The sequence below is a fragment of the Microcaecilia unicolor genome, chromosome 3 (assembly GCF_901765095.1).
Source record: "Microcaecilia unicolor chromosome 3, aMicUni1.1, whole genome shotgun sequence".
Taxonomy (NCBI): Eukaryota; Metazoa; Chordata; class Amphibia; order Gymnophiona; family Siphonopidae; genus Microcaecilia; species Microcaecilia unicolor.
Window position 1 is genome coordinate 16,211,952 of NC_044033.1, and position 22,896 is coordinate 16,234,847.

The following is a 22,896-nucleotide window of genomic DNA, read 5'->3' on the forward strand; positions in this document are numbered from 1 at the left end:
GGGGTGTCAGGGGCGGGGTTTGTGTTTGGGCGGTTTTTGGGCTGTTTTTTGGGCTGGATTGGGCTGGAAAAAAATTTTCCACCTGGCAACCCTGTTGCTGATCCCCTCTCTGTTCCCTGCTGGTTGAATCTTTCAAAGGAATTTTGTTCATGCAGCAAGACTTTAAGCATATGTCATGCAAACGCTTTCACACGTATCTCAGAAGCCTGCCAAAGTTGTTGAGGGAAATGCGTTTTTTTCTGATAAGTATGCTTGGGCTCAGACTTAGTCAAATTCAAAATGTCTTGAAAGGTAGATTGTCTACTGCTGTACTGTAAGTAAGTCACTGTTTGATGTGTGCTCATTAACTATGCTTAGATATTTCGTTTTTCTGTCTCTGCCAATATGGTAACTCTACTCTTACTGATTCCCTCATTTTCACCCAATCCCCTCACTTATTTTATTTATTTAGATTTTGCTCACACCTTTTTCAGTAGTAGCACAAGGTGAGTTACAATCAGGTACTCTGGATATTTCTCTGTCCCAGGAGGGCTCACAATCTAAGTTTGTATCTGAGGCAATGGAGGGTTAAGTGATCTGCCCAAGCTCACAAGGAGCAGCAGCAGGATTTGAACCTGCCGCTTCTGGATTGTGCTCTAACCACTAAGGCCACTTATACAGCCTTCATGCCTCCCACTGAGCCACACCTCTGATCACCTCATTATCTCCCTATTCTGTCACTCACACATATGCTCCATGTCATGTACAGGCATCCTCCTTTACATCTTATTCACACCCACCTCGGCTGAGGTAAATTACCCCAGTCCTGGTTTTGAATTTACATCCCAAAGCAGTGTAGGATTTTGTAGTGCCTGATCCTGTCCATTGAAATCAGTGTTGCAAGTCCCATAATACAACTGGTTAGGGTGGTCAGAAATCCAGGACTGGCCCAAATCTCCAGGTATCTCTGGGATGTAGGGGGAAGAGGAAGCACAACTCGGCAGCCAAGGCTGTCTGGGATATATCACCGCACCACGGGCCTTTAAAAATGGAACACAGTTCTTTAATGAATGAGCCTTGACAAAAAGAGCCGACACGGGCCGTGTTTCGGTGACCAGCACCTGCGTCAGGGGTCACAGTGATGACGTGGAAAACTCGGGGAATAACTCGAATATATTCCTCTACAATATATTATTCCTTACCCCATGTCTCATATAGTAAAAGCTACAAAGCAACAAGGCACTTTCACTTTCTGTATCCAAATGGATACAGAAAGTGAATATATTCGAGTTATTCCCCAAGTTTTCCACGTCATCACTGTGACCCCTGACGCAGGTGCTGGTCACCGAAACACGGCCCGTGTCGGGCCTTTTTGTCACGGCTCATTCATTAAAGAACTGTGTTCCATTTTTAAAGGCCCGTGGTGCTGTTTTTTTTGTTTGGACTTTAGTTTGGACTTCGTTCCCTCTCTTTTGCTATACGGGATATATCACCACCATTAGATTACTAAAGACTTTGTTGCACTGCTATAAACTATAATCTATCTATCCTTCAAATTAAATCCAAATTGTTGCAATCCATGTACATCAATATACGTTACAGGCAAAACTAAAGTCCGAAACAAGTTGTCCTATTGAATTATGAGACTAAAGTGAAATCACTTATCTCTTAAGTTAGTAGTTACTGATCCTCCAAACATCGTGATGGTGCATATCCAGTTTGTTCCTAGCTGTATGGTGGAGAACACTGAAAAATATGTTGACAAAAGCCAAGAAAACCTTTCTTCAGCTCGGTCTAGTTTCACATACACTTCTTCAGGAAGAAAGGCCATCCTGTGTCCCCCAGAAGCAGAAGTGTGAAGATTCCAGAGCTGCAATAAATATAAAGCAAAATATAACTCTGCAAATTGTAAATTAAAATATAGTATATACATATAATAAATATACAAAGAAAATGTAATATATAAAATACAGAATACATATTTCCTAAAATGTAAAAGCAGTTAGCTTAGTGGGGTTTAAAAAAAGGTTTGGCTAACTTGCTAAAAGAAAAGTCCATAAGCCACTATTAAGATGGACTTGGCAAAATCCACTGCTTATTTCTAGAATAAGCACCATAAAATGAATTGTACTGTTTTGGGATCTTGCCAGGTACTTGTGACCTGGGTTGGCCACTGTTGGAAGCAGGATTCCGGGCTTGATGGATCTTCGGTCTGTCCCAGTATGGCAAACGCTTATGTTCTTATGATTTCCAGAGGGGACTCAGAAGAACAAAAAACATGCCCTAAAACACAAAACTAAAAAGGACACTGAAATCAACAGTAAATGAAATGAACCAAAGCCACTTAAGATAAAAAAAAAAAAAACACAGTTAAAATGTGTTTGTGACCCCTGAAGCGGGCGGTTTATGCTGCCAAAACACGGCCCAGTGTCTGGTCTATTCCTGGTGCCTTAATAAAATTTGTCTTTTTTGCTACTCCCCGTGTGTCATGTCATAATCTTTATTACATTTCTAAATCTCTTAGTCTGCTTTGGCTAAGGAATCCATAACCTGCAATAAAAGAGTCTCGCTGCACACTGTGGACCAGATCATAGGAGCCGACTCTGTGGGTGCTTGAGCACCCCCAATATTGAGAAAATTCCTAGTATGTGTCCAGGGAGGGGTTATATACACTGGGCTTAGGAACCCCAATAATTTTGAAAAGTTGGCTCCTATGGAACAGATAAGACCCTTGTGGCAGCTACCTCCTAAACCAGGTTTTCTACAGATGATCAGAGTGGCTCCCAGTCCATATCAAAACCTTTCTCCATGATACCTCCCCAGAGTGGCTCCCAGTCCATATCAAAACCTTTCTCCATGATACACCCCCCCCCCAGAGTGGCTCCCAGTCCATATCAAAACCTTTCTCCGTGATACCCCCCCCCCCAGAGTGGCTCCCAGTCCATATCAAACCCTTTCTCCATGATACACCCCCCCCCACAGAGTGGCTCCCAGTCCATATCAAAACCTTTCTCCATGATACCCCCCCCCCCAGAGTGGCTCCCAGTCCATATCAAAACCTTTCTCCATGATAAACCCCCCCCCCCCAGAGTGGCACCCAGTCCATATCAAACCTTTCTCCATGATAAACCCCCCCCCCCCAGAGTGGCTCCCAGTCCATATCAAAACCTTTCTCCATGATAAACCCCCCCCCCCAGAGTGGCTCCCAGTCCATATCAAAACCTTTCTCCATGATACACCCCCCCCAGAGTGGCTCCGTCCATATCAAAACCTTTCTCCATGATACACCCCCCCCAGAGTGGCTCCCAGTCCATATCAAAACCTTTCTCCATGATACCCCCCCCCCAGAGTGGCTCCCAGTCCATATCAAAACCTTTCTCCGTGATACCCCCCCCCCCCAGAGTGGCTCCCAGTCCATATCAAAACCTTTCTCCATGATAAACCCCCACCCCCAGAGTGGCTCCCAGTCCATATCAAAAACCTTTCTCCATGATACACCCCCCCCCCAGAGTGGCTCCCAGTCCATATCAAAAACTTTCTCCATGATAAACCTCCCCAGAGTGGCTCCCAGTCCATATCAAAAACCTTTCTCCATGATACACCCCCTCCCCAGAGTGGCTCCAAGTCCATATCAAAAACCTTTCTCCATGATACACCCCCTCCCCAGAGTGGCTCCCAGTCCATATCAAAACCTTTCTCCATGATACCCCCCCCAGAGTGGCTCCCAGTCCATATCAAAACCTTTCTCCATGATACCCCCCCCAGAGTGGCTCCAAGTCCATATCAAAACCTTTCTCCATGATACACCCCCCCCCAGAGTGGCTCCCAGTCCATATCAAAACCTTTCTCCATGATACACCCCCCCCGCCCCCACAGAGTGGCTCCCAGTCCATATCAAAACCTTTCTCCATGATACACCCCCCAGTCCTTTCAAAGTAGGATTCCTCTCCCTTCATTTTTTGTAGCTGTGTTGATCTGATTTTGAACCCCTCCAGTTCTTTATTTTATGAACTGCGTCAGTCTCCCTCTTTCAGCCCTGCTTGCTGCTGGTCTCTGGGAAGGGGGGGACCTGTCCCTTTAAGGAGTGCCGAACAGTAGCAAAGAGGTCCTGCCTCCCGCCTGCAGCCCTGGAGCTGAGCTTCAGGAATGGGAACCAGTTCCTGCTCCGCTCCCTGCGCACAGGGGCACACGGGCTTTTGCTCTCTCTCACACACACAACCCACCCTGGGCAGGGGCTGGCACCGGGCGAGCCTCCCTGCTGGGAGATCAGAGGTCTGCAGGGAAACTGGTGAGTCTTTAATCGTTTTGCTTTTCCTACTGATTGCTTCTGTCAGTGCCAGCAAGGCACTTGAGTTAAAGCAGCTGAAGATCCTTTTGCTGTCCAAGCCCCCCACCTCCCTTACCCAGGCTTTGCATTGATGACAGGCACAGGGACACTTCTCAAAAGCCCCGGTCGGGCACCCAGCCTGGGGGGGGGGGGGGGTGCTTGCTCCTTGGAAAAGGGACCGTTCTCATTTTCATAGCCGATTGCTGCCTTTCAGTGATCAGGAGAACCGCCCCCGTCCCACAGCGTTGGGCAGAGTTTCGCATTCGGGGGGTGCAGTGGGATCTGGCAGGGTGTCCCCTGCCCCTGTTACCCGCTTCTCACTGCCGCGGGATGTCCGAAGAGTGACAGCCGAGCCCCGTCTTCAGCGACTCGGACGATTCGCCGCGTGTCCGCCAGAGGGCGAAGCTGCTCCCGGGACTCTACAGGGAAGAATGAGCCCTCTGTGTGCGCGAGAAGGCGTCAGATGCCCGAGGGGACAATTGGAAGAGAGTGTGACAGCGCTCAGCAGCACCCAAAATAGGTAGGGAATGGGATGAGGAATGGGTAGGGGTAGAAGGGGGAGGGGCACGATCAACCAAATCCAGAGCAACGGTTAGAAATGAAAGGTGCATGTACTGATGCTTACATATTGTGGTGTCCTGCTACACGTAAAAAACTGAGGAAGCGCTGTCTGTGTATTGAGGACATCCCGTTTATCAGTCCAGGGTCACTGACCTGCTCCTGCGCCCTGCTGGCTCTGCATCCCAGAACTTGTTGCTTTCCGTTATCGGGACAAGAGCTGGCCACAGGCACTCAGGGGGCACATTAGCCTGTGTAATGCGGACGGGACGCAGAGAGAAGCCTCGGACTTCCAAACTTTCTACACAGGAATCATGTTTTTCCTTTCTTTCTTCTGTGCATATTGGAAAACTTGTCTTAAAACTTTAGTGCAGTCCTTAGTCTCCTGTCTGCATTTTTAAACGTGGGGTAACTATTCGACGTTGTAAGACAGTCTAGTATATATGAAAATAAAAGACCTCTAGGATCCCTAAATGTGCCACTGTCATAGCCATAGGAGCCAACTCTATGGGTGCTTGAGCACCCCCAATATTGAGAGAATTCCTTGTATGTATCCAGGGAGGGGTTATTTCCATTGGGCTTAGCACCCCCAATAATTTTGAAAAGTTGGCTCCTATGGTCATAGCTTTCAGCTCCCATCTGCTATAAGCTTTTTCTCTAGAAGATGCAGGCGACAGATCCTGCAGAAGAGCAACTGATTACGAATCTCAGGACCTGGCATCCTCAGGCTCCTCCCACCCAGAGAGAACACAGCTGGAGCGTTCTGCCCTATGTGCACTCTGCAGGGCTTCACAGCACAGAGAAGCGGACCATTGTCAAGTGAGAGGAAAGGAGAGACAATCATGGTTCACGTTTATGTGCAATGATTGCAACGCCTCCGCCCCCCCCCCCCCCGACAAAAAGATAAAAAGCTCTTTGTTATGATCCTGGAGTTGAACAAAAACAAAAATAGTAGAAGCGCTTTATTATAATCCTGAAGCTGCATTTTCATGGCATGAAAGTGTACAAGGCAATTGGAGGAAACAGAATAGGGAAAGTGTACAGAACAGTTGGAGGAGGGGGAAAAAGAAACGGCTTTGGGGGAATATGATTTATTTGTATCCCACATCCAGAGTGGGGTAGAACAGTAAACGCGACTCGATTGTTTACTCCTTCAAAAAGTACAAAGACTAGGGGACACTCAGTGAAGCTACATGGAAATACTTTAAAACAGAGAGAGGAGTAAATATTTTTTTCACTCAGCCAACAGCTAAGTTCAGAAACTTGTGGGAGGATGTGGTAATAGCAGTTAGTGTATCTGGGTTTTAAAAAAGGGTTGGGGACAAGTTCCTGGAGGAAAAGTCCAAAGTCTGCTATTGAGACAGACATGGGGAAGCCACTGCTTGCCCTGGGATTAGTAGCTTGGAATGTTGCTACTATTTGTTGGTTTCAGAATCTTTGTTACTTTTTGGGATTCCAGAATCTTTGTTTCTGTTTCTGGGATTCCGGAATCTTGCTGTTTTTGGGGAGTTCCAGAATGTTGCTACTATTTAGATTCTTCCAAGTACTTGAGACCTGGATTGGCCACTGTTGGAAGCACGATACTGGACTAGATGGACCATTACTCTGACCCAGTATGGCTGTTCTTATGTTCTTACCATGCAGAACACTAAACAACAACTCTGTACCCCACTGGGGTGGAATAAGATCAGCCTGAGTGGTGTTTGGGTGGCTTTGTGATGTGCTTATTACCCTCTACGCCTCTCTTTCCTACCTCACATTTTCCCAGGTGAATGATTGGCCCAGCTCCTGCCTCAGCTGCCAGGATCTTGGGACTCTCCAATGAGGGAGATGCCACTCCCTCCCCCCTCCCATACCACCACCAATTTGGGACACTGGGATAAGGATAGATAGACTGTGAATGAATTGATCAGGATTTGCACACCACTCCTGATCTTCGAATGGTTTAAAATTCCCAAATCACGGGCACATCCAGGAGCTGGTGACGCTGCCCCTCTCCCTTTGTTTAGGGCTAGAGGACAACGGGGGATTTTCTCATAGCGTCTAGATGGAAGAAATATTCCAGAGGGGAGCCCATGTTATTTTAGAGCAGCAAAATGATCAAGGCTGTTGCACATTAGTGATATAATTATGTTTTTATTTATATTTTTATCTTTTATAGAGGTCTCTTTAGTTGTATTTGTTTGTTATAAAAAATCAATAAAATGTTTGAACTTTAAAAAAAAAGTGATTGAGCTTTGGAAGACAAAAGTGCACACGTCTGGTTTTTCTGTTACTGTCCTGGGCATTTTATGTATTGTGAAACCACTGAGTGCTACTGTCCAGTTTGAAATTGTGTTTTCTAGTGTTACCAGTTCAGTGTTCACAACTTGGTTAATTCATTCTCTTCGCTGCGTTTATTTGATGCACTGTATGCTTCTGTGGTAATCCAGCTTCTTTCATTGTTATCAGCAGTGTGCACACTCATTTGGTAAATCATTATTTTGATAGTGTTATCAGTGCAGTGTGCATTCCATAGGTAAGTCCACCTTTTCAGTGTTATCAGTGCAGTATCCTTCTGTAAATCAGCATCTTGACTGTGTTATCAGTGCAGAGTGTGTTCCTTAGGTAAATCTGCACCTTCTCAGTGTTATCGGTGCAGTGTGCACTCCTTTGGCAAATCAGCATCTTTTGATAGTGTTATCGGTGCAGTATGCTCCTTCCGTACCTCAGCGTCTTGACTGTGTTATCAGTGCAGCATGCGGGTAAATCCACCCCTTTTTAATGTTATCAGTGCAGTGTGCTCTCCATAGGTATATCCACCTTTTCAGTGTTATCAGTGCAGTATCCTTCTGTAAATCAGCATCTTGACTGTGTTATCAGTGCAGTGTGTGCTCTTTTGGTAAATCAGCATCTTGACTGTGTTATTAGTGCAGCATGCGGGTAAATCCACCCCTTTTTAATGTTATCAGTGCAGTGTGCTCTCCATAGGTATATCCACCTTTTCAGTGTTATCAGTGCAGTATGTACTCCTTCTGTAAATCAGCATCTTGACTGTGTTATCAGTGCAGTGTGTGCTCTTTTGGTAAATCAGCGTCTTGACTGTGTTAACAGTGCAGCTTGCGGGTAAATCCGCCCCCTTTTTAGTGTTATCAGTGCAGTGTGCACTCCTCCATAGGTATATCCACCTTTTCAGTGTTATCAGTGCAGTATGCACTCCTTTTGGCAAATCAGCATCTTGATAGTGTTATCGGTGCAGTATGATCCTTCCGTAAATCAGCATCTTGACTGTGTTAACAGTTCAGCATGCGGGTAAATCCACCCCTTTTTAGTGTTATCAGTGCAGTGTGTGTTCGTTTGGTAAATTAACATTTTGAGTGGGTTATCAGTGCAGAGTATGTTCCTTAGGTAAATCTGCACCTTTTCAGTGTTATCATTGGAAAGAATAATCTGAATCGTAGTTACCTGATGCTAGGGTCCACCTTGGGGGTCAGCGCTCAAGAAAAAGATCTGGGTGTTGTTGTAGATAACACGCTGAAATCTGTTCAGTGTGCAGCGGTGGCCAAAAAAGCAAACAGGATTCTAGGAATTATTAGGAAAGGGATGGTGAATAAGACCGAAAATACTATAATGCCTTTGTATCGCTCCATGGTGCGTCCGCACCTTGAGTATCGCGTTCAGTTCTGGTTGCCATATCTCAAAAAAGGTACAGCGGAATTAGAAAAGGTTCAGAGAAGAGCAACCAAAATGATAAAGGGGATGGAACTCCATGTGAGGAAATGCTAAAGAGATTAGGGCTCTTCAGCTTGGAAAAGAGACGGATGAGGAGGGGATATGATTGAGGTCTACAAAATCCTGAGTGGTGTAGAACGAGTAGAAGTAAATCGATTTTTTGACTTGTTCCAAAAGTACAAAGACTAGGGAAGTTTCATGAAAATACTTTTAAAACAAATAGGAGGAAATATTTTTTTTACTCAATGAATAATTAAGCTCTGGAACTCTTTGCCGGAGAATGTGGTAACAGCGGTTAGTGTATCTGGGTTTCTAAAAAGTTTGGACAAGTTCCTGGAGGAAAAGTCCATAATCTATTATTGAGATGGACATGGGGGGGGGGGAGCCATTGCTTATCCTGGGATTAGTAGCATGGAATGTTCTACTCTCTGGGGTTCCGGAATGTTGCTACTCTTTAGGGTTCCGGAATGTTGCTACAACTTGGGGTTCTGCCCAGGTACTTGTGACCTGGATTGGCCACTGTTAACAGGATAATGGGCTAGATGGACCATTGGTCTGACCAAGTGTGGCTGCTCTTATGTTCTTATGATGCAGTGTGCACTCCTACGGTAAATCAGCCCCTTCTCAGCTTTGTCTGCTCTTGTGTTAAAGTTCAGGACTGATGTGGTGAGATTTTAGCACTTTCTAAGGAATTCTCATCTATTTTATTTCGTAACTGCCTTTTTCAAGAAATTCTCCCAAGGCAGTGAACTTTTGCACTGTAACCCCCAGATTCTATATATGGTGCTCAACAGTGTGCTCAGAAATTTGGACACGCGCCCAAATTCTGCGTGCAATTTAATTAAATAACAAACCAATTAGCGCTGATAATTGGGTGCTAATAATTATTGACGCTAATTTTAACCGTTAGAATTTGTGCGTGCATTGTGCTAGGTGTATTTTATAAATATGCGCATACAAATTTGAGTTCGTGCTTCTGATAAGGGGGAGTGTCCATGGGCGGGTCATAGGCATTCCATACGCCCGATCTGTGCCTAATTTCAGTTGGTGTAAATCCTAACGCATAAAAGGCACAGATCATGATGGCACTGAGCACTATTCTATAAATTTGCCCGACTCGAGCGCCATTTATAGAATAGCGCATAACGCTCCTTTTTTTTTCAGTACCACATATAAAATTTTGTCCTCTGTGTGCTTCAGTAATTCATGTATTGCTGCACATGCAGGACTGTAATTGGACATCCTGAAAGTTGTTTCTGTGGACAGCGAGAGACAGGTGGTAGGACCTGGGTTTTGCATTCATTAGATACTGCAGGCATCCTGACCACTAAGCAGCACATTCAGACCTGGCCTTGTCTGCTTAGTTCGCAGTTGCGTGCTCTTGGCATCGGCTGTATGTTTCAGGGTCGGACTCCCTCAGACATGGGCTGACTGAGGCTCCTGCTCTCCTCCTCGGAGCTGTCAGAGGAGAAGGTTGTCTGTCGGCAGCAGTGGTGGGACCAGTAGCACTTCACCTGCTCCATCACTCCACAGTGTGAGCTTGTCTTGGGTATTGGGGAGAGCTCCCCTGCATGTGGTGTGTACCAATATGCTCATCCGGACCCTCCCACCTTTCCTAGCAGGGCTGTTCTCCAGTTCTACACCTCACTGGTAGGTACATTGGTCATGAATGCAGAGTGAGTGTGGGTGAGAGCAGGGCTGCCGAGAGGGGGGGAAGGGAGGGCAAGATTCCCCAGGCACCTGATGGTCTCTTTTCTGATCCTGATGAGACCCGGGTAATCACATCCCAACAGGAGTAGGAGACAGAAAATTCCGGCACCGGGCCCCCCTTAGAGGCCGGGGAGGAGCAGACAGAGGCCCCAAAGCCCTCTGGCTTGGCTGGCGAGAGTCCCCAAACCCAGGGCCGCCGAGAGGGGGGGCAAAATTCCCCAGGCCTGGGCCTCCAAGGGGGGCCCGGCAGGGGGGGGGGGCAAAATTTCCCAGGCCCGGGCCTCCAAGGGGGGCCCAGCGCCGGGGTCAGGCTGCCGGCGCTGCAGTTCCCGGTCTCACCTGCCTGCCTCCTCGGCTCCGGGCCCCCTGCATTCGAAGCGGCAGTCACAGATTGCCTCTCTTGAGTCACAGATCGCCTCCCTTCCGGCCTTCCCTCCATGTGTCCTGCCCTCGCGGAAACCGGAAGTTACATCAGACGAGGGCGGGACACAGGGAGGGAAGGCCAGGAGAGAGGCGATCTGCGACTGCCGCTTTGAATGCAGGGGGCCCGGAGCCGTGGAGGCAGGCAGGTGAGACCGGGGACTGCAGCGGCGGGGGTGTGATGGGGGGTGGCAGCGGCAGGGGGAGCGATGGGGGGCGGCAGCAGCGGGGGAGCGGAGGCGAAGCGGCCTTGCCCCGGGCCCAGCCTAGTCTCTCGGCGGCCCTGCCCAAAGCTTGCCAGCAGAAGCCTTCCTCCAACGCTGTTCCCCACAGTATTGCCGGCCCTGAGGCTGCTTTCCCCCTCATGTCATGCACCCAAGGTGAGGGGAAAAGCAGCCGCAGGGCAGGCAATGCAACGGAGAACAGTGCTGGAGGAAGGCTTCTGCCCACCAGCCAAGGTATGTGGAGTTGGGGGGGGCACTTTGGGCTCCGGCCCCCCAATTTTTATAGTCTGGCTACGTAGTGGTCTTGGGGGGGAGGCGGCAGCAGCGGTCCAGGGTGGTGGCAGTGGCGTAGCTACAGGTGGGCCAGGGCCCACCCACTTTGGACTCAGGCCCACCCAAAATTGTGACACTCTTGCTGTGGCTGATGGGGATCCCTAAACCATGCCAGCTGAAAATTTTCTCTCCTTGGGCAGCCAGCGCTCTTCCAAATGTCAGCCAGCAGCACTTGCCTTGAGCTGACGCTAAGACCGGCCCTTCTGCACATGCTCAGTTTTCACATATGCAAAAGCACTGAGCATGCACGGCCTTGAAGGCAGCAGCATCAGTTTGAGGCAAGTGCTGCTGGCTGCCGTTTGGAAGAGTGCTGGCTGCTCGAGGAGGAGGAGGAGATCTTCAGCTGGCAGGTTTTGGGGATCCCTCCAGCTCAAGTATTTAATATTTGGGGGTTTTGGGCAGGGAGGGGTGGAGAGAGGAGCAAACCGGAGGGGGACTGGCTTGGGGGAGGTAAATTCCATGCCCGCCCACCTTTGGCTCTGGCCCACCCAAAATTGGCCATCTAGCCACGCCCCTGAGTGGTGGTCCCGGGGGAGGGGGCAGCAGTGGTGGCCCTGCCGTGGGCCCAGCTCAGTCTCTCGGCGGCCCTGGGTGAGAGAGAGAGAGTGTGTGTAATCCCCTGTTATATTGGGGATTACTAAAGTGTTTGTAGAGCTCTCCAGAGGAACTGGGGGAGGATTTGAGTTATGTGAGGTGTGAGGATCCTGCCCAAAGGGGGTGAGTTGTGGAATAAGATGCAGAGAGAAATGTTTCACTGTGTGTATGAGTGACAAAGGGGGAGGAGTAAAAAGTAATAAATGCTGGGGTTGGGGGAGACACTGGGTCTTTGGTTGCCCAAACCGCCGCTGGGACCCATAGTGGCTAAACAGGCTGAATTGAGGCGTAGTTGCTGCCCCCCCCCCCCTCACTGTGGCAACTGTGAAGGTTTGAGCGCTTAGGGTGGGTAAGACGAGGAACCAGGACAAGGGAAGCCTGGTCAAGACCAGGGGGCAGCTCCAGACGTGTATCGCTGGAAGCAGGACAGCCTAAAGGGTCTGAGGGAAGTGGATTGTGATCAGAGAAATTCAGGAGCAGCCTTGGATTATTACCAGCCTCTGGGATGGGTAAAGGCCAGGCGGTGTTTGTAAATGCATAAATACTGAAAATCGTAAAGAGGGCCAAGTTTGAAAAAGGGTCGAGGTTGTAATGCACAATCTTTGGGCAGGAGGAGTTACTATACATTTCAATTGCCTGCCGGTTGCAGAAAGTTCAGTGAAGTTGAGTTTCCATCGTTTAAGAAAAATCCTTGGAGTGCTGTGTGGTTCTTTGAAGTGGGAGTGAGGATGCTTGATCCCCTGGACTAATGAGACCTTACAGAGCAGTGGTGTAGCCAAGGGTGGGCCCGGGTGGGCTCAGGCCCACCCACTTTGGTCTCAGGCCCACCTGGTAGCAGCACACCTATGATGTGGCTGGCAGGGATTCCCCAAGCCCCACCAGCCGAAAACTCCCAACAACTGTCCCTCCTGCATACCTTGTAAATAGCAGATCATTGCCTGCAGCGAGAAGCAACTGATACGTACTGCTCGCACTGGACTCATAGCCTTCCCTCTGATGTATTCCCACTTATACGGAAACAGGAAGTTGCATCAGAGGAAAGGCTGTGGGGCCAACATGAGCAGTGTGTATTAGTTGCTGCTCGCTGCCGGTGAAAATCTGCTATTTAAAAGGTATGCAGGGGAGGGGGGATGTTTGAGAGACCATATGGCATGCAGGGCGGAGTTCTTCTGCCCACCCATCTTTGGCCCAGGCCCACCCAAAATTGGGTGTCTGGCTACACCCCTGTTACAGAGAAACCCCACTTATCTTCCCCAAGCCCCGGATCTCTGTTCCAGACCGTTGACCCACTCCCAAGGACTGTGCATGTGGAGGGAGGGCTGAGTGGAGGAACGAAGTTCGCAGAGAGAAAGAGAGAGCTTACATTTGTCACTGTGCCGCAGTCATGGGATTGCAAGGGTCGGAGAAGTTGTCCAGACCCAGTGGAACTGAGCTAGTGCGGGTCGGACCCTGGGGTTACACGTGCATGTGTGTGAGAAGCTGGCACTGCTGCTCCCCTTCTGTACCTGTTCCTGGTGGCTTACTGTGTGTGTGTGTATGTCAGTGGCGTAGCTACGGGGGGCCACGGGGGCCTGGGCCCCCTGAAACTGGCTCCAGGGGCCCCAACCCCTGCTACCTAAGGCATCTGTCCCGCGCTGGTCTTACATTGCTGGCGCCCTGTCCTGTTTTTCAGCGCCGTGCACGCTTGTTGTGATGAAACTGAGCACGCGTGAGCATGCTCAGTTCATTACAACGAGTGTGCACGGCGCTGAAAGCAGGACAGGGTGCCAGCAATGTAAGACCAGCGCGGGACAAACGGTTTAGCTGGCGAGGGGCCAAGGTACCTTCCGGTGGCGGCGGCGGAGGGGGAGCAACGGTGGCTGTAGTGAGGCAGAAGCGGCGGGGGAGGGCAGAGGTGGCGGTGGGAGGGTGGCATCAGAGAGGCGGGTCAAAATGTGCTCCCCCCACCTTGCACTCTGCCCCCCCCTCCTGTAGAGGTCTGGCTACACCCCTGGTATATGTGAGTGTGAAGCCTCCGCTGCTGCTCTGTATGGTGCCTGTTTTGTGTGCGTGTGTAAAATTTGCCATACCGAGGGGCCCTTTTACACGCGTGCAGCACACGTGAAATCGGCATTACTGCCTGGCTAGTGCATGCGCCTGGCTTTAATTCCGAGTTTGGCGTGCGTCAAAAACCCACGGTAGAAAATAATTTTCTGTTTTCTACCACGGGAGTGTTCCCGGCGGTAATCGGCAGTTGGCGCGTGCTGGATGGTTACCGCGCAGGTGACAGCATGAGCCCTTATCACTAAGTCAATGGGTGGCGTTAAGGGCTCAGGGCTGTAAATAGACAGGCGCTGGTTTTAATTTTGCCGCACGTCCATTTCCCGCCCCCCCCAAAAAAACCCCCCTCTTTTTTCCAGACACGGTGGAGAAATGGTCCAGCGCGCGCCCCAAAATATGCGCCCACACGACCGCGTTGAAAACCCACGGTAGAAAATAATTTTCTGTTTTCTACCGCGGGAGTGTTCCCGGCGGTAATCGGCAGTTGGCGCGCTCTGGATGGTTACCGCGCAGGTAACAGCATGAGCCCTTACCACTAAGTCAATGGGTGGCGTTAAGGGCTCAGGCTGTAAATAGACAGGCGCTGGTTTTAATTTTGCCGCACGTCCATTTCCCGCCCCCCCCCGAAACCCCCCCCCTCTTTTTTCCAGACACGGTGGAGAAATGGTCCAGCGCGCGCCCCAAAAAACTCGCCCACTCGACCGCAGGCCACTTTTTGGTGTGCCTTTGTAAAATGGCCCCATGAAGTTGCTCTGTTCGCAATTGTCAGTCCGGCACTATTGAGTTTAACTGTAGAAAATGAAACAGAATCTTTAGTGAAACATTTTGGCTTCCTATTGCAAAGAGTTTAAGAAAAACACTCTAAAAGGCTCAGTTTTATCTGCCCGTAGGGAAACAAAACATTTTTATAGCAAGTGGATACTTTTAAATGAGTGGTGAGCATCGGGCGAGTGCCAGAAAACCAGGCCTAGAAAGGAAAGGTGCCTGAAACAAGTATAGCAGAGCTGTTTCTTTCTGCAGTTGGACAGGAGTGAAGCCGGCAGGTTATTTGTGAGGGGTCACAACCAGCGTGTGTTTACAGAGGCCGCTGCGCCTGCAGCCGTGGAGGGATAAAGGACACGCAGAGAAACTAGAGATACTTGTTTGAAGATGTGTTAGAAAGAGGTGTGATGTGACGTCTGGGTATCCTGTGCTGATTCATTACAAAGATTTGAGATTGATACCTGAGTATTCTATACTGTCACAGTTATCTCATCCAGACACTTTCTTAAAAACGCGAGATTGATGCCTGGTTATCTCATGCTGACAGACTATAAAGATGAGAGAGTCCACTTCGTCACATATAACATAGTAACATAGTAGATGACGGCAGAAAAAAGACCTGCACGGTCCATCCAGTCTGCCCAACAAGACAACTCATGTGTGCTACTTTTTGTGTATACCCTACTTTGATTTGTACCTGTGCTCTTCAGGGCACAAACCGTATAAGTCTGCCCAGCACTATCCCCGCCTCCCAACCACCAGCCCCGCCTCCCAACCACCGGCTCTGGCACATACCGTATAAGTCTGCCCAGCACTATCCCCGCCTCCCAACCACAAGCCCCGCCTCCCAACCACTGGCTCTGGCACATACCGTATAAGTCTGCCCAGCACTATCCCCGCCTCCCAACCACAAGCCCCGCCTCCCAACCACTGGCTCTGGCACATACCGTATAAGTCTGCCCAGCACTATCCCCGCCTCCCAACCACAAGCCCCGCCTCCCAACCACTGGCTCTGGCACATACCGTATAAGTCTGCCCAGCACTATCCCCGCCTCCCAACCACAAGCCCCGCCTCCCAACCACTGGCTCTGGCACATACCGTATAAGTCTGCCCAGCACTATCCCTGCCTCCCACCACCGGTGACTAAAGGTATGTATTTATTTTTGTTCCCACTGCAGTCATTCCTGATAACCTTGCTAGTGCCCGTTTCATTTGTGTGAGAAACGGGCCTTTTTTACTAGTATATTATAATATTAACAGCGCTAAGAAAGCTTTGAACCTTGTTTCTAATTCCTCATCTGTACATGCCTCAATAATTTGGATAATGTGTATAAGGTGCCACCTGTCTCTGTCAATTTTTTTATACCAGACTAAGATGGCTACCCCTTTTAAAGTGTTATAAAAATGTGAGACTAATGCCCAGGTACCTCATGCTTTTACACCGTGAGTGGAATTAGAAAAGGTGCAGAGAAGGGCGACGAAAATGATAAAGGGGATGGGACAACTTCCCTATGAGGAAAGGCTAATGCGGCTACGGCTCTTCAGCTTGGAGAAAAGGCGGCTGAGGGGAGATATGATAGATGTGTATAAAATAATGAGTGGAGTGGAACGGGTAGATGTGAAGCGTCTGTTCACGCTTTCCAAAAATACTAGGACTAGGGGGCATGTGATGAAGCTACAATGTAGTAAATTTAAAACGAATCGGAGAAAGTTTTCCTTCACTCAACGTGTAATTAAACTCTGGAATTCGTTGCCAGAGAATGTGGTAAAGGTGGTTAGTTTAGCGGAGTTTAAAAAAGGTTTGCACAGCTTCCTACAGGAAAAGACCATAGACCGTTATTAAATGAACTTGGGGAAAATCCACTATTTCTGGGATAAGCAGTATAAAATGTTTTGTACTTTTTGGGGATCTTGCCAGGTATTTGTGATCTGGATTGGCCACTGTTGGAAACAGGATGCTGGGCTTGATGGACCTTTGATCTTTCCCAGTATGGCAATACCTATGTACTTATGTAAAGATGTGACTGATTCCAAGGTATCTTAGACTGACACATTATAAAGATGTGGGATTGATGCTCTGGTATCTTATGCTGACACGCTCTATAGATGTGAGATTATAATGCATCAGTACAAGATACTCAAGCATCAAATATGTGAGATTGATGCTTGAGTATCTCGTGCTGTTTCATTATAGAGATGTGGGATTGATGCTGAAGTATACCGGGCTGATGATTTATAAAGATATGAGATTGATGCTTGAGTGTCCAGTGCTATTGCCTTTTAAAAATATGAGATTGATGCTTGAGTATCTCATGTTGATGCTTTATAAAGATGCGAGATTGATGCTTTAGTATCCTATGCTGACGCATTATAGAGATGTGAGATAATAATGCGTTACAGAGATATGAGATTGATGCTTGAGTATCCCATGCTGACATGTTTATAAAGATGTGACATTGATGCTTGTGTATCTCATATTGACGTACATAGTACTGTGTATCTTATATTGATAGGATGAGTTATCCTATGCTGACACATTATAAAGATGTGGGATTATAATGCGTTACAAAGATATAAGATTGATGCTTGAGTATCCCGTGCTGACGTGTTTATAAAGATGTGAGATTGATGCTTGTGTATCTCATATTGATGCTTTATAACAATGTGAGATTGATGCTTGAGTATTCTGTGCTGATGCATTATAAACATGTGAGATTATAACATGTTTTAAAGATATTAGATTGATGCTTGAGTATCCTGTGCTGACGCGTTATAAGTGAGATTGATGCTTGAGTATCCTATGCTGATACATTGTAAAGATGTGAGATAATAACGCGTTATAAAGATGTGAGACTGATGCTCGAGTATCCTGTGCTGATGCGTTATAAAGATGTGAGATTGATGCTTGAGTATCCCATGCTGGTGTGTTTATAAAGATGTGAGATTGATGCTTGAGTATCTCATGTTGATGCTTTGTATAGATGTGAGATTATAACGCGTTATAAAGATGTGAGACTGATGCTTGAGTATCCTGTGCTGATGCGTTATAAAGATGTGAGATTGATGCTTGAGTATCTATCCCATGCTGGTGTGTTTATAAATATGTGAGATTGATGCTTGAGTATCTCATGTTGATGCTTTGTATAGATGTGAGATTATAACGCGTTATAAAGATGTGAGATTGATGCTTGAGTATCCTATGCTGACACAGATTATAACGTGTTCTAAATATACGTGATTGATGCTTAAGTTTCTTTTGCTGATGCACTATAAAAATGTGAGACTGATGCTCGAGTATGCCATGCTGATGTGTTATGTTTATTTTTAGTACTCAATATACTACTTTTCAAATCTAAAATCAAAAATGGTTTTCAAAGCTAAAAATCGAGGGATTTGAAACAGAACTACAGCTTGCAGATAGAAGAGTAAGAACCATGCTAGTGTCCACTGCACTGGCCCCAAAGAAATCCTTCGGTAATGCTCTAAACCTAATGTAGGTCTGTTATAAAGATGTGAAATTGCTCAAATATCTCATGCTGACACGTTAAAAAGAGATGTCTGATGCCTGTCCTGTGCTGATTCATTATAGAGAAGTTACAGACATGACTGAGGTCTCACTCAGATTGTGCCATTATGTCTGGACCCCACTGGCCTCATGTATTGAAGTGAGCGTGACTTCATTGCTTGTTTGAATTCTGTCTGGAAGTAACACAGGGTCTTTCTGCGGAGTATTAGAAGTGTCTTTTCTTGCTGAGGATACGCATTCCCTTTTTAAGAAGGTGCCGAGATCTAGGAGTTACTGGTGCATTTCTGCTCTATACTGTGACCTGTCAGTCCAGTACTGTTTGGAGGTGACACAATACTTTCCAGGTACTCAGCACAGCATTTCTTGAGTATGTCTCCAGTTATGTGTGTAGAATTTTCTAGGTATTTTACGAAGAATTGCACAGATACTGTACATAGTATTTCTCGGCTACTGTATACATTCCTGTACGCAGAATTTCCTGGGTGCTGAATGCAGTATTTTTTGCATATCGTATGCATTCCCCAGGTACTGTATTTTCTCTCTTCTAGTATTTTCTGGGTACTGTACGAGTGAACTATTTTTCAGGAATATACGCCATGTTTCCTGGCTAGTTATGCAGAATTTCGCAAGCACTGAACATAAAGAGAGAAATATTCTGACAATCCATCTGGCTTTGAAATGTCCTAGGTCTCTGATTGCTTACATTTTAAGCAGACAACTTGCGGTCTGGTTAAAATTTAACCAGTTAAATAAAGGAGGTGCAAGAGGTATGCTGACAGCATGGCTAAAAGTTAACCCATTTAGTGCTCTCCTGTGTTCACCGTCTTACTGTGGGGACTGGTTCTCTTTTCTTGTCTATCCTAACTGGATAAAGTTATTCCATTAACTTGACTGGGTATTTTCAAATGCCAGGCTCAAACAATTATCTTTTTGAACACCTGGCTTTCTTTAACCAGCGTCTGAATATTGACCTCAGTATTTTGTGGGCACTGGATGAGGTGTTTTCTGGTTAACATGCAGTACCACCCAGGTAATATACGAGTATTTGCAGGGTACCATGTGCAGTGTTTGCCAGATACTGTTCACAGGTTTTCCTGAGCATTTCTGTAGCCTTTTCTAGGTACTCACATGGTATATCCTAGGTTCAGTATGCAGTATTTCCTGGGTAATATGTATCTATTTTCTGAGGACTGCATACAGTGTTTCCCGGGTACTATAAAGAGCATTTCCTAGGAATTCATGCAACAATTCTTAGGTGTTATATGCTGTGTTGTCTGGGTACTGTATGCAGCATTTCTCAGGTGCTAATGCACTTTATTTCCCAGGTACTGCAAGTACTATTTTCGAGGTACTATTTTCCACGGGAGAGTCTGATAGGTACGGACGGGGAGAGGAATCTTGGGGTGATAGTATCTGAGGATCTGAAGGCAACGAAACAGTGTGACAAGGCGGTGGCTGTATCTAGAAGGTTGTTAGGCTGTATAGAGAGAGGTGTTACCAGCAGAAGAAAGGGGGTGTTGATGCCCCTGTATAAGTCGTTGGTGAGGCCCCACCTAGAGTATTGTGTTCAGTTTTGGAGGCCGTATCTTGCTAAGGATGTAAAAAGAATTGAAGCGGTGCAAAGAAAAGCTACGAGAATGGTATGGGATTTGCGTTACAAGACGTATGAGGAGAGACTTGATGACCTGAACATGTATACTCTGGAAGAAAGGAGAAACAGGGGTGATATGATACAGACGTTCAAATATTTGAAAGGTATTAATCCGCAAACGAACCTTTTTCGGAGATACGAAGGCGGTAGAACGAGAGGACATGAAATGAGATTGAAGGGGGGGCAGACTCAAGAAAAATGTCAGGAAGTATTTTTTCACAGAGAGAGTGGTGGACACTTGGAATGCCCTCCCGCGGGAGGTGGTGGAGATGAAAACGGTAACGGAATTTAAAAATGCGTGGGATAAACATAAAGGAATCCTGTTCGGAAGGAATGGATCCTCAGAAGCTTAGCCGAGATTGGGTGGCAGAGCCGGTGGGGGGGAGACGGGGCTGGTGGTTGGGAAGCGGGGCAAGTGCTGGGCAGACTTCTACGTTCTGTGCCCTGAAAATGGCAGGAACAAATCAAGGTCAGGTATACACATAAATTAGCACATATGAGTTTAAATTGTTGGGCAGACAAGATGGACCGTGTAGGTCTTTTTTCTGCTGTCATCTACTATGTTACTATGAGGTACTGTACACTCATTTTCTGGGTACTCTTGGCAGTATTTCCCAGGCACTCCAGGTAGTATTTTCAAGGTACTGTACACTTATTTCCTGGGTACTCTTGGCAGTATTTCCCAGGCACTGTACACACTCTGTTTCTCATGTAGTATTTCCGAGGTCCTGTGCACTTATTTCCTGGGTACTCTTGGCAGTATTTCCCAGGCACTGCAGGTAGTATTTTCAAGGTACTGTACACTTATTTCCTGGGTACTCTTGGCAGTATTTCCCAGGCACTGTACACATTCTGTTTCTCATGTAGTATTTCCGAGGTCCTGTGCGCTTATTTCCTGGGTACTCTTGGCAGCATTTCCCAGGCACTGCAGGTAGTAATTTCAAGGTACTGTACACTTATTTCCTGGGTACTCTTGGCAGTATTTCCCAGGCACTGTACACACTCTGCTTCCTTATGTTGTGTTCTTATGTTCTTCCCAGGCCCTGCAGGGTAGTATTTCTGAGGTACTGTACACTTATTTCCTGGGTACTCTTGGCAGTATTTCCCAGGCACTGCAGGTAGTAATTTCAAGGTACTGTACACTTATTTCCTGGGTACTCTTGGCAGTATTTCCCAGCCACTGTACACACTCTGTTTCTCATGTAGTATTTCCGAGGTCCTGTGCGCTTATTTCCTGGGTACTTTGGGCAGTATTTCCCAGGCACTGTACACACTCTGCTTCCTTATGTTGTGTTCTTATGTTGTTCCCAGGCCCTGCAGATAGTATTTCTGAGGTACTGTACACTTATTTCTTGGGTACTCTTCACAGTATTTTCCAGGCACTGAAGTGAGAAAGCAACAAGACAAATGGTCCACCACCCCCACCATGAAGGATAAAAACAAGAGGCAGACCTTGTAAGAAGCACCCAGTCTTTATTGAAATCCCAAAGCTCCCAGCGATTCAAATGTCTGCAGGCAGTAATTGTAAGGTACAGTAGGCCAGGGCTTCTCAACCCAGTCCTCGGGGCACACCGAGTCCATCGGGTTTTCAGGTTATCCGCAACGAATATTCACTTGCTCCTTGGTATGCCAGTGCATCTCATACACGTTCACTGCGGATATCCAGAAAACCCGACGGGACTGGATGTGCCTCGAGGACAGGGGAGAGAAAGCCTACTCCTAGGCAGTATTCCCATGTACTGTATGCATCTTTTCCCTGGCATGTTATGCAGGATTTCACTAGGTCTTGTAGGTATTGATTTTCCCTGAATTTCCCCTGCAGGTGTTTGGCAGGCAGGGCGGATGCTGTATGGGCACACTGTACTTTGCACTGTCTTAGAAACACATGTTGTTTATGTTGTCTCCGCCCAGAGAGCTAATCTAGTTCCAGCTCTTCTGTTACTCCTGAAGGGCTCTTTCTCCCTTAAAAATTGCAGAATGCTAGGCAGGGGGAGGGGCAAGGTTGCTGTGTCAGACTGTAGCTGCCACTTAGACATGGTATCATATGTCTCGGGCTGAACCTCAGAAATTCTTGCATAGCTGAGCCCAGGAACAATGTACATAAGTACATAAATATTGCCACACTGGGACAGACCAAAGGTCCATCGAGCCCAGCATCCTGTTTCCAACAGTGGCCAATCCAGGTCACAAATACCTGGCAAGATCCCCAAAACGTTCAATACATTTTATGCTGCTTATCCCAGCAATAGCAGTGTATTTTCCGCAAGTCAATTTAATAATGGTCTATGGACTTTTCCTTTAGGAAGCCGCCCAGCCCCTTTTTAAAACCCCGCTAAGCTAACTGCCTTTACCACATTCTCTGCATGGGTAGGAAGTCAGAATGCTCATGTCTGCGGGGGGGGGGGGGGGATTAAGCATGTTAGCACATACTGGTAACCTCTGAGCATCACTTGGTGGGGGGGGGGGGGAGTAGATGTTTGGAAGGCGGGGTAAGGACTGTTCTTTCTGATAATCTTTAGTTGGCCCTGATACTTGGAATGCCCTCCCGCAGGAGATGGTGGAGATGAAAATGGTAACAGAATTTAAACATGCGTGGGATAGACATAAAGGAATCCTGTTCAGAAGAAATGGATCCTCAGAAGCTTTGCTGAGATTGGGTGGTGGAGCCGGTAGTGGGAGGCGGGGCTAGTGCTGGGCAGACTTCTACGGTCTGTGCCCTGAAAATGGCAGATACAAATCAAGGTCAGGTATATACAAAAAGTAGCATATATGAGTTTAGCTTGTTGGGTAGACTGGATGGACCGTGCAGGTCTTTTTCTGCCGTCATCTACTATGTTGCTATGTTACTATGATGCAGGTAGAGGCAAGGACTGTGCCAGGATGTAGCAGCTGGTCTTCTGGATGTGACTGACTGGGATGGGTTGTGCCAGGCTGGCAAGAGCTTCTGCTTAGACAGCAGGGCTGCTCTGATTTCAGTCACCTGTGCTACAGGGGAGGGGGGCTGATATTTGAAGCCTTCAGCTGCTAAACAGGAAATAATGCTAAGCTTTAAGTAAGTGT

General features: G+C 47.4%; 1 protein-coding gene across 2 annotated transcripts in view; it reads left to right on the plus strand.

Annotated features, from left to right (window-relative positions):
• The first annotated feature begins 4,148 nt into the window (after positions 1–4,148).
• The window catches only part of DAAM2 (dishevelled associated activator of morphogenesis 2), a 482,413-nt gene continuing 463,665 nt past the window's right edge, over positions 4,149–22,896 (plus strand). For both annotated transcript variants that reach the window (XM_030195775.1, XM_030195776.1), the window contains exon 1: positions 4,149–4,267. The gene's annotated coding sequence lies outside the window, so the exon portion shown is untranslated. The remainder of the gene's footprint in view (positions 4,268–22,896) is intronic.